General features: G+C 34.4%; 1 protein-coding gene across 2 annotated transcripts in view; it reads right to left on the reverse strand.

Annotated features, from left to right (window-relative positions):
- LOC150101446 (mitogen-activated protein kinase kinase kinase 11-like) overlaps positions 1–12,521 on the reverse strand; it is a 201,724-nt gene that overhangs the window by 87,462 nt on the left and 101,741 nt on the right. The window lies entirely within an intron of this gene.

The following is a 12,521-nucleotide window of genomic DNA, read 5'->3' on the forward strand; positions in this document are numbered from 1 at the left end:
CTCGGTCCTGAAAATATGAAAATATAAAAAGGAGATGTGCTGTGCATTATGGGAGATAAGAGCTTGATCCACCTGTGCTGCGAGATGCTCAGTGTTGTACTACCTTACCTCAGTCATGAAGATATTTTCAGGTGCAAACTTTGTTTGCTCACACTTGGATAAAGGATTAAACTAAATTTATTATAAGAAATATACAGTGAACACAAATTAAAAAAAAAAAAAAAAGAAATCATGTATAAAGTTCCTGGCTAGTGAGTTAGCTATAGTTATAGGAAATAGACAAAAAATATAAGTTTTGTGCAAAAGTAGCTAAAACAAGTCATCATCACACAATTTTAGAAAGAATATAGAAACATTCTACCAAGTTGACAAAAGGTAGCAAAATGTTTTGACTGCAAAACATTACAAAGCTCAGAAATGCAGAAAGTGGATTATAAAAGGGCAATTCCTTTTATAATCCATTTTCTGCATTTCTGAGCATAAAAGATATATATATATATATAGAAAGTATTTTACCTTGGGTATAATAAATGTTAAGAATACCAAGCAATTTTTAAACCTGGTTTTACTCCATCATTTATGGAGTAAAACCAGGTTTAAAAATTGCTTGGTATTCTTAACATTTATTATACCATGGAGTAAAACCAGGTTTAAAAATTGCTTGGTATTCTTAACATATATATACACACACACACACACACACACACACACACACACACACACACACACACACACACACACACACACATATATATATATATATACACACACACACACATGTTAAGAATATATATATTCTTAACATGTGTGTTAAGAATACACACACACACTGATCAAATGATATAGTATGATAAACACTGAAAATAAGGATAATGTGGACATCTGGGATAGTTACTTTGTAAAATCATTAAATGTGGTAACAAGTAATAGAACAGCGAAAGAAAATCTTTATGAAGAATGAAGATTTCAAATTGAGACAGAAAAAAGCATCAGAATCCTGAAAGATAGCCAGATGATATTCAACCTGAAGTATTTTAATATGGAGTCTTTGGCTTGCATTACACTGTAAGCATGAACATTTGTTAATATCATTAGGTGATAAATGATTGCCAGTGATTTGGGAATTATGGCTAAAGCAACTAAGGTTGTATAACAAACATCATGCCTTATCACTGAGTGTTCTGACTGGCATTCCTTTTGCAGAATGAAAAACCCTGCCAATCTCATACATGAAATTGGCTAACCTTCAGCTATGAAGATTGTACAAAAGCCCTTGATGAGATTAAACCTCTGGCAAATGATTTTCATCATCTTGTATAATGCTATCATCCTGTTGACTACAGCAATGAAGTGGCTTTAAGTGTTTGGTTTCTAGAAGAGAGGAACCAGATAATATAACTATATCTTACAAGCAGTACTGAAATATATAAATGGTTTACAACCTTTTAATAGGTGCTCAAAAAGTTTTAAGCAATCTATACTGCATTATTTAAAAGGCTTGGTCAAATTCCAAAGAAAGTGGAGGGAAAAAAAAAAACTCAAATGTACAAAATAAGAAAAAAAAGGACATAAAAATAATGTGATAATTATGGAAGAATTTTCTAATGAATGTTCCAGGAAAGATTTCCTGTTTGAGGGGGGAACCGGTGAGGAACAAGTAGAGTTTAGGTCATGGAGGAAAATGGCAAGATTATGTTTTTACCTTATAAATGAGTTGAGAAATCATGAGAATATAAGGAAAAACAGGAAAAGGTGTTCAAAGTAATGAATCCTTATACACAACTTATAGTTCAGGTGTGTAAAATCTTGAATAAAGGGAGTTTTTGTAATAAAATACCTTTTATTCAGATTTTACAAGTATGCTTATGCTAAGTCCCACTAAAATACTTAATTAATAGAATATACGTGTATTAACTAAAATACTAAAATACCACTAAAATACGTGTATTAATAGAAAAACTTGGTGTTAATTGAAATGGAAATAATATTTTCTTTGAATTATTGAATATTGTAATATCAAAAGTTTTGTGTAAGAACAAAGGAAATTACATATAAGGTAAATTGTGTCTAAGTATACCTCTAGTCAACTAAAATTCCAGACAGATTAAGGGATTAAGTCATGACCTGAGGCCACTGCAAACGCAAAGGTCAACATTACACAGGGGTTTCCCATCTAAATGCACCGATCGATGAAGGTGACGGGTGCAGAACATCAGGGTACCCAGGGAACTACGACGTAAGAAAAACAAAGGTCATTGGAACCATATAAATAGGAGTTTGCAGCATCGAGACGGACTTACTTACTTACTTGCTTGCTTGGTTTAGTCTGCTCCTGGGAGTGAGTACGTTCCAGAGTGGAGTTTCGAAGACAGTTTGGACTCATGACGGTACCAAGGATGTAAGCCAAGGAGCATAGAATAAAGTACGATGCTCGTTAATGGCAGCTGAGCTTCACTAGAATCGTAGGTGATGAATAGTTATCCTATTGAGACCTATATTCACAAAGCAAGGACACGAAGAATGATGCAACTAAAGCACATTGTATTAGGATGAACCAGATGCGAACCTTCCAAGCCATAGGAATTAAATTGGTCACCAATAACAAGAAGAAATTTTGGAAATTACGAAAAGGATGTTCAGGTACCGTGATGAGGTCTAACGGGAACAAGAAGAGATAATCAGCTATAGAGGACCACACTTCATGAAAAGTAAGAACTTTCCATTATTTAGTCAGAGAGAAACTTAGATTGTGACGGTGGTTTCAATTGATGGAATTGTTTTAAAATCAGAGTTGCAGGACTTTAGGCCTTCAGCAAACAACTGAATTAATTTACTGTATTGAGAAAGCCTAGTTGAATCATACAGTGGATCTACTTGTGAATTTTGTTGTAGCCGTTCCTTAAACCTGAATTTTTATATGTTGACGATTTGATTATATGTGAAGTTAAGAAAAGGGGGGGGGGTAAAATTCTAGTCAAGTAGTCCTGCTAAGATTCAGATGATTGTGAGAAATGAACATAAAACTTATATTGAGTTGTTAGATATAGCGTACATATTGGATTTTAGTCAAATTAATTTGTGTCATTTGTGTATTTGTTGCTTAGTGATGAATAAATTGTTTTCTTGTCAAAGTAATTGCCTGATCTCAAAGTCCAATGCACTACTCATAAGATAAGTTGGAAAGGAAGGAGCTGTGTGTCATACTGAGTTCTATTCATCAGAAAGAGACACTCCTCTTATCCTAGAATTTTAGTAGCTCAGCTGACTATCAAACAAATTTTCCAAAATTTAATTTAGAATAAACACCAGTAAATCAGACAAAGAGACACTGGCTCCAGCCCAAGGCACTTTCTTTGTTCTTGACGTCTTGCACATGTGAGGCTTACTATTTGCGGCGACAAGATAAAGGTAATGTAACTGACGATAAGTCAGAAGCATAGTAAAAGTGAAGATAAGTTTCAATAAGAGAAACGTAAAATCTTACAAAGGCATAGACTAACAAGATTTAAATAGATAAAACAATAAAATATTGAGAATTTAACAATGGCACTGAAATTAACAGGTGTAAGGGAGCATTTAGAAGTGATTGACGTAAAGAAAGATCATACTTTTAACTTAACTAGGGTGACCATTTTTCATTTATACCAATGTCAGACAATTTTTCTTAGAAAAATCACAAAAAATTTATAATATATTTATTGTTTTATTGCATCAATCTGCAGAATATTTTTAATGGTCAAAAAATAATTATAGAAGATGGTAATAAATAATTATTTTATATTAGATCTATTATTTAAAAAAATTCTTTAAGCATTTCAATTTAAAAATCTATAAAATATAAAGAATGGGCAACATTTCATTTCTATGCAAATTCAAATGAAATAAACATATTTAAGTATTTACTTCCTGATTAGCAGTTTAATTGTTCTATTAACTGAATATAAGAAAAACATTAGGGTGCTTATAGGTCAAAGCTGTATAACTGAGAGGAGACCTCCACATAGCCTTTAAAGGAATGCGGAGAACCGACCAGGGCTTCTGACCTAATGTCCAATCCTCAACTTCTTGTGGTGCACCCTGTTGGGTATCTACCTGGGTACTGAACGAACGATGATGGGCTGGCAATCTGGGATTTAGTTGACCAAATTGTATTCTTATTGGCTTAAACCAAAATACAAAAGGATGGTACATGACAAAATTTCATGCAGGCTGGGGTGTCACCTGATTAAATAAGGCCCCATGTTGTTTTCACCAGGGAACATGGGTGAACAGCGAAAAGTCAGCTACTAGAACAAACCCTAAAACACACCCCAACTCAATATCACCCTGTTGGATATCTACCTGGATACTTAACGAACGAGGAGAGGCTGTCAATTTGGGATTTAGCTAACCAAACTGTATTCTTATTGCCTTAAACTAATATACAAAATGATGGTACAACACGACAAACTTTCATGCCGGCTGGGGCATTGCCCAGTTAAACAAGGCCCCCGTTGTTTTCGGCAGGGAACCAGGGCGAACAGCAAAAAGTCAACTACTGGAACAAATCTGAAAGCACACCCCAACTCAACATCACAGAGTTAAAGATTGGTACTATCAACATAAGAAGCCTGAATGGCAAAGAAATGGAGCTAGCTGAAGAATTAGATAAGTACCAGATCGACATAATAGGGGTGATTGAAACTGAAAAGACAAAAACTTGCGAGATCTTTATAACATCTTGTATTTATTGCTCAGATTCAGGAAATGCAATCAAGGAAAAGAAGGAGTAGCCATAGTATTCAACACAAAATACGAGGCTCATCTTCTTGAATGGTAGGCAGTGTCAAGTAGAGTGATTTGGGCAAATATCAGAATGGGGAACTGGACAATGCGGCTTATTTGTGCCTATGATCCCACAGAAGGTTCTACTAAGGTAGAAGTGGAGGAATTTTTTGAGGCTCTAGAAAAAGCAACTGACACAATGAAAAAGGAAAAGTTGGTCCTTGTTGGGGATCTAAATAGCAGAGTAGGAAATGATTGTCAGAAATACAAAAAGATTTTGGGAAAATATGGAGAAAGGAGCAATGCTAATAATAATGGCAAATACCTGTTGGATTTCTGCTCAGGACATGGACTGGTTATTACTAACACCATGGAGGAATTTGAGGCTCTAGAAAAAGCAACTGACACAATGAAAAAGGAAAAGTTGGTCCTTGTTGGGGATCTAAATAGCAGAGTAGGAAATGATTGTCAGAAATACAAAAAGATTTTGGGAAAATTTGGAGAAAGGAGCAATGCTAATAATAATGGCAAATACCTGTTGGATTTCTGCTCAGGACATGGACTGGTTATTACTAACACCATGTTCCAACATAAAAATGTACACAAATTCACATGGAGAGAAGAGGCAAGGAATAAGAAAAGTCTCATTGACTATGTTATTGTTGATAGTGATGTTTTCTCCCTGGTGCAGGACACCAGAGTGTGTCCTGCACCAGGACACACTCTGGGATTTCAGAGGATTTGAAATTGGAAGTGATCACTATTTAGTCTTGAGCAGGATAAAATTGAATTTCATATTGAAAAGAATGAGATGTAAGAAGGTTTTAAAGCGAATAAAAGTTGAGCAGCTCTCAGATATGAACCGTAGACTAAAATACACAAAGATTATTGAAAAAAAATGGAATAGTTTGAGAACAGGAACCAAACCTTGGGGATTCAGTGGCAAGCCTTGAGGAAAACACTGATTGATTCAGCCAGAGAGGCATGGTGAAGTTGTCTGCAAGGATAGAAAAATCAGAACTTCATGGTGGACACTGGAAGTTAAAGAGGCAGTGAAGGAAAAGAAGAAAGCATATCAAAAGTTCCTGCCAAATAAGTCAGCTTTTGCTCTTAGAGAATACAGAGAGAAATGTAAGAAAGCGAAACACTGTGTAAAACTAGCTAAACAAAAGTCATGGGAGGACTTTGGAAAATAAATATCAAGAAGGTGGTAAGATATTCTATAAGTTGTTGAAGAAGCTTAAAAATGGAGATAAGAGTGCCGTAAAAGGAGTTAGAGATCATAAAGGTGACATGAAAAAGATATCCTTGAAGTATGGAGTAATTACTTCGAAAAATTGCTAAATGAAACAAGCAGTGATAGAACAGTGGCAAAAAACACTTGTCTAGTGTTTTTTGCCACTGTGCATACAGTCAGAAATACATATCCATACTTGAAGTAGAAAAAGCCATCAAAGACTTGAAATGTGGAAAGGCAGCAGGAGTAGAGGATATTCGACCAGAAATGCTGAAGTATGGTGGTATAAAAGTCTTACAGTGGCTGAACTGCATAGTTCAGAAAGCCTGGACAGAGGGACAAATTCCCGATGATTGGAGTAGAGCTCTAATAGCACCCATATATTAAAAGGGAAATAAAACTGAATGCGAGAATTACAGAGATATTTCCATACTGAGTGTTCCCGGCAAGATCTATGCAAGTATACTTGAGAAACGGTTGAGAAGAATTGTGGAAGAAAAGCTTGGTGAAGAACAAGCTAGATTCAGGCCAAATAGAGGCTGTCAGGATCAGATCTTCACTTTACAACAAATAGTCGAGAATGCATGGGAATATAACAGAGATCTGTATTTAAGTTTTGTCGATCTAGAAAAGGCATATGACAAGGTGCCAAGAGAGAAGGTATTCAATACGCTAAAGTTATATGGTGTCAATGGGGCATTATATCAAGCAATACTTAGTCTATATTTGTAAGTCAGCAGTTAGAATTGAAGGAAGTACAGGAAGATGGTTTAATGCTATATCTGGTGTGAGACAAGGATGTACATTATCCCCTCTGTTATTCATTATCTATATGGATCACATTATGAAGGAAAGTGGTATTAAACATGATATCAAAATTGGAGATGTTAATGTCAGCTCTTTGCTTTATGCGGATGATGTTATACTTCTAAATAAATCTGCTACAAGTTTGCAAGATTCTCTGACTAAACTGAATAACTGTTGTAATAGATATGGTATGAAGGTCAGCAATAAAAAGACAAAGACAATGAAAATAGGCAGAATCGTTGAAAATGTCAACTGCACTGTGAATGGAGAACCTGTGGAACAAGTAAAACATTTCAGCTACTTAGGCATGATTTTTAGTGAAGATGGTAAATTAAATATGGAAATAGACAACAGAATCAACAAAGCTGGTATGGTAGGAAGTCAATTGAATAAATTCATATGGAATAAGAGAGAAATTAGTCGGAACACTAAATTAGCTGTATACAAGACAGTGTTCAAACCAGTTTCAACTTATGGATCTGAGAGCTGGGTCAGAAGCAAAACACTTGACCAAAGACTAGAGACCGCATATATGAGTCCTGAGAAAGATTAGGGACGTGAACAGATGGCATCAATGGCAATATCATATTAAAAACGAGGATATTAGGAAAGAACTTGACATTGTCAGCATCCAGGAATGCGTTAGCAGAGCTAATCTCAGGTGGTATGGTCACTTAAACAGAATGGGCAAGGAAAGATTAGCAAAGCAAGTGTTCTCTGCCAGGTTGGCAGGAAAATGACCCAGAGGAAGACCTAGATATAGGTGGATTGGTTCCGTACAAAGTGCCTTAGACAATAGAAACATAAGATCTGGTAATGTTGGAGTCTTGACAAGTAACAGACTGATTTGGAGGAAAATTGTAGATAGGAAGTTAGTAATGATGTAAATTTTTCATGTAGTACTATCATATCCTGTACACCCCTTGAGGATACATGTCAGGAATTTGATGATGATGATGATGATGAAGAAAAACATTAAGTGGGCAACACCAGAGTTGCTACTCAGATTTGTTATTTTGAACTAAAAGTTCTAATCAGCTATATTTTGTTATTTTAATATTGAAATTACAGCTAGGAGAAATAAGCATTAATAATGTTATATAAATATAATATTCATATGAAATATGCAAGTCTAAATTAAAACTATAAAAATAGTTTCAAAAATTGATTTTTAAATAAACTTACCTTGTTATCTAGTATTCACAATGTACTGATGAAGGTCAAGGCTCTGTATGTATGGTTAAGGTTTGGCTGTCATCATTGTTTTTGCACAAGATGCAAGTGTTCCAATAGCTTTCAGTCTTTTTTTGGTAATTTATAAGCACTGCAGCATTTGTTATGACATATCAAGCCAAATTTTACAGATAACGCACTTAACATTTCTGTTTCCATTCTATTACTTAGTTTAGATTTAATTTTATCATCATCATCATCATCATCAAATTCCTGCCATGTACCCTCAAGGGGTGTACAGGATATGACAGTACTACATGAAAAAATTACATCATTACTAACTTCCTATCTACAATTTTCCTCCAAATCAGTCTGTTACTTGTCAAGACTCCAACATTATCAGATCTTATATTTCTATCGTCTAAGGCACTTTGTACCGTATCAATCCACCTATATCTTGGTCTTCCTCTGGGTCGTTTTCCTGCCAACCTGGCAGAGAACACTTGTTTTGCTAATCTTTCCTCTCCCATTCTATTTAAGTGACCATACCATCTGAGATTAGCTCTGCTAACGCATTCCTGGATGCTGACAATGTCAAGTTCTTTCCTAATATCCTCATTTTTAATATGATATTGCCATTGATGCCATCTGTTCACGCCTCTAATCTTTCTCAGGACTCTCATATCTGCGGTCTCTAGTCTTTGGTCAAGTGTTTTACTTCTGACCCAGCTCTCAGATCCATAAGTTAAAATTGGTTTGAACACAGTTTTGTATACAGCTAATTTAGTGTTCCGACTAATTTCTTTCTTATTCCATATGAATTTATTCAATTGACTTCCCACGATACCAGCTTTGCTGATTCTGTTGTCTATTTCTATATTTAGTTTACCATCTTCAGTAAAAATTGTGCCTAAGTAGCTAAAATGTTTTACTTGTTCCACAGGTTCTCCATTCACAACACAGTTGACATTTTCAATGATTCTGCCTATTTTCATTGTCTTTGTCTTTTTATTGCTGACCTTCATACCATATCTATTACAACAGCTATTCAATTTAGTCAGAGAATCTTGCAGACTTGTAGCGGATTTATTTAGAAGTATAACATCATCCGCATAAAGCAAAGAGCTGACATTAACATCTCCAATTTTGATATCAAATTTAATTTTATATCAGATTTAATATCAGATTTAATTTTAAGGGTGCTTAAAGGTCAAAGCTGGATAATTTGGAGGTGACCTCCACATCACCTTCACCATCAATAACAGGGCTTCTAACCCAATCCTCACCTTCTTGTGGTGCACCCAATTAGTAGGCATCTATCTGAATGAATGAGGATAGGTTAGCAATCTGAGAAATAGCCAATCAAATTGTATTATTACTGGCTTAAACCAAAATCCAAAATGAAGGCACAAAATGCTAGGGCATTGCCATTTTCTTCAAATTATTTTTAATGTTGCTCCTGCTCACAAAAGGTTATCTGCAAAGTTTTAGTACATTTTGTGCCATGGGTAAGTTAAAGATTTTTTCCATTTATATATTTGTATTTCATTTATTTTTTTTTTACATAGTATGGAAATCCAGCTCTAGAGAAAAAACATGGAACTTTTCAAGCCACTTTAGGCCTTAATAAACAGGGAAGTGGTTATTATGTTCTATTTTATCTATTATGTATATATATATATAATATATATATATTATCTATATTATGTTCCATTATCAATGTACTGAGGAGGCCTATAATAAGTAAACAAAAATTTTACAGATAAATTTATTTCACATACGTTTAAGTTTCTGTCTTTAATTTTTTCTAATTGCCTTAGTATCCCATAATTGCTGTGGGCATGGATGTTTGTGATTGTCTGTAACAATACTAGCGGTGGCTGGTGGTGGTGGTGTAGTTGCCGTTCATTGTTGGTGGAGACAGAGCTGTAGAGTAGGTGCCCTCCCTCGATGAGTCTTTGGACTCCCTGGAGGTGTTACGTAATAATAATGTAAAGCATACATTTTTTCAGGCTCCAATTCATGAGACTTCAATAAAGGTCAAGACTGGTCTGGGTAGTGACCCATGCATAATGCACACTACCCAGACCAGTCTTGACCTTTATTGAAGTCTCATCAATGGAAGCCAGACCCAGAAGAGATACCAAGGTGAAAGTAATGTAGAAGTTATATATTTCCCATATACAAGAGTGAAATCTCTTTAATGACCTTTCAGGGACGTACTTTACATTATGGGATACTAAGGCAATTAATGTGAAGTTACTAGCTTGATGTTTTAAAAATACTTGTGACATATTTGGTTAATTAAATATCTTTCTTGTGTTTACATGCTTATATTATTCAGAAGTTACTAGCTATATACAAGTATCCTAGTTGTGAAGATATTACACATGCAACTTTGTTTGCTTACACTTGGATAAAGGATTAAACAAGAATATAATTTCTTGGCATCTTTAATTTAATTTATAACCAAGTGACAAAAAAGTTCAACAAGAGTCTCTCTAGAGTGATGATGAAAATATTAGAGAAAATGGTAAGAACTAGCATACAGAAATGGATTGACAGACAAGCTATACTTTGCAAAGAATAGTAAAATAGAACAGAACTCACATTTCATAATAAAGTTACAGCTGAGTTAAATAAAGGGAATGGATACGCTATAATACTCTTGGACATTTGCTAAGGCATTTGAAAGAATACCATATGAAAGGCTGTTGTATAAACTGGAAAATATGCGATTGGAATATAAACTATTGACTTGGATAACATACTAGTGGTGATGGTGGGCAATAAATAGATGGCTTTGTGTGTAGATGATAGCAGAAGCAGTTCTGTGTAGTTGATGGATTAAATGGTGGTCTCTTAGGTTCGGAGGGGTTAAAGCAGCTATGGAAAGGGTGCAAATGTATGAGGAAAGATTATAAAGGTCTATAAACGTCTGCAAGGATCTTATTTACAGCTGAAATTTGTTACATGGAAAGTGGAGAGAGAACAAAGGGAACATCCACGGAAGTGCACAGTTAAGAAAGGGGTAAGAGCTAGATTTTTCTCTCATAGAGCAGTGAGTGAATGCACCTGGTGTGAACGAATTTAGAAGGTATAATGGTGCGAGTGATCTATGGCCTCCCTTGATGAGCCCTCGACTCCCTAGAGGTCTCGGGTAATAATATAAATGTTCCACATGAAATCATGATTCACAGAAAAGTGGAGATAAACTGAGTGAAGTTTATTAAGCTTTTCACTTAAAGCTGATTTCATAAGAAATCAATAATAGCAAGAAGAGAAACTATAAATCCTGTAATTCTTCAATATGCAAAGAATTTATAAGCAGGTTACATGCATAAGTGTGTAAAGCTTTTTTTACAGATCATTGAGACTAGACTTGCATGCAAGAAGAAAACGGGATTTTAAATTAAGTCTGTTTTTACATCAGTAGAAAAACAAAGGTGAAAGTTGACATTACAGTTTACTTTGAATGGCATTACATTCGTATATACAGTGATGTGTATAATGTTGACTGTGTAAAGATCTTTAATCAATAGCCAACAATATATTCATATATTACTCTCAAGACAGCAACCATCAAGGATGCACTTTGTTAAAAATTTGTAGTACAATTGAAAGCAAGATGCTGCTGCTGCCCACATTCTAATAACGTTACCAAAAAGTACATAAATTCTAAAAAATAATTTTGTTTGAATGAATACATTTTTGATCGATTCATAATTCATGTACCTATATAATAGGTGTTGTATACCTTATTCCACTCAAACTATTCAACATTTATGAAAAAGACAAGGTGCATATGCACCAATTATTTGTTACTAGTAGTCATAGCTTTCCGTTTGTCTATTAGCAAAGTACAGTATATGTTTATTATGTAAATAAATTTATATGTTCATAAAACAATTAATTTACACACACACACACACACACACACACACACACACACACACCATAAAGAAGAAAACAAGTATCCCAATTTAAGAAAAGGTGCAGAAAATTTGTATGCATGCTTGCTTTGGTTCAACGTATTTGTGAGAAAAATCATTTTCACAAATGTATATAATTAAGACAAAGTACCGAACCACTTTGACAGACAAACACTTGGATTCACGTTTACGAAATGATCTGAGTAACTGCATACTAAATTATAAAACAGACTGCAGACTAATTGCTGTATTGAACAAGCAATGCAAATTTCAAGACTCCATTAAAAACAATACAGATTTTGTGTTTATTACTTTTTATTATTAATACTACCACCATAAAAGTATTGTCGTCACTTAGGTTAATAAAGAAGTCTGGCCTACCCAAGCCATGTGAATATTGTGAAAAACTGTTTATTTAAAGGGTAATTTGACTTCTTAAACTTCTTAGCAGTCTCCCTCTCAATTAAAAATTCTAATTAAAATAAATAAACCAATAAATAATTTTTTAGTAAACAAAGTCGATCGTGGATGGATATTTATTGGAGAAATAAATCTTGGGTAAAAATTAGTGAACACCACTGATATATAGAAAAAATAAAAGGGAATAA

This window comes from Typopeltis vanoorti, chromosome 11 (genome assembly GCF_054136105.1).
Source record: "Typopeltis vanoorti isolate ZY-2024b chromosome 11, IOZ_Tvanoo_1.0, whole genome shotgun sequence".
Classification (NCBI taxonomy): domain Eukaryota; kingdom Metazoa; phylum Arthropoda; class Arachnida; order Uropygi; family Thelyphonidae; genus Typopeltis; species Typopeltis vanoorti.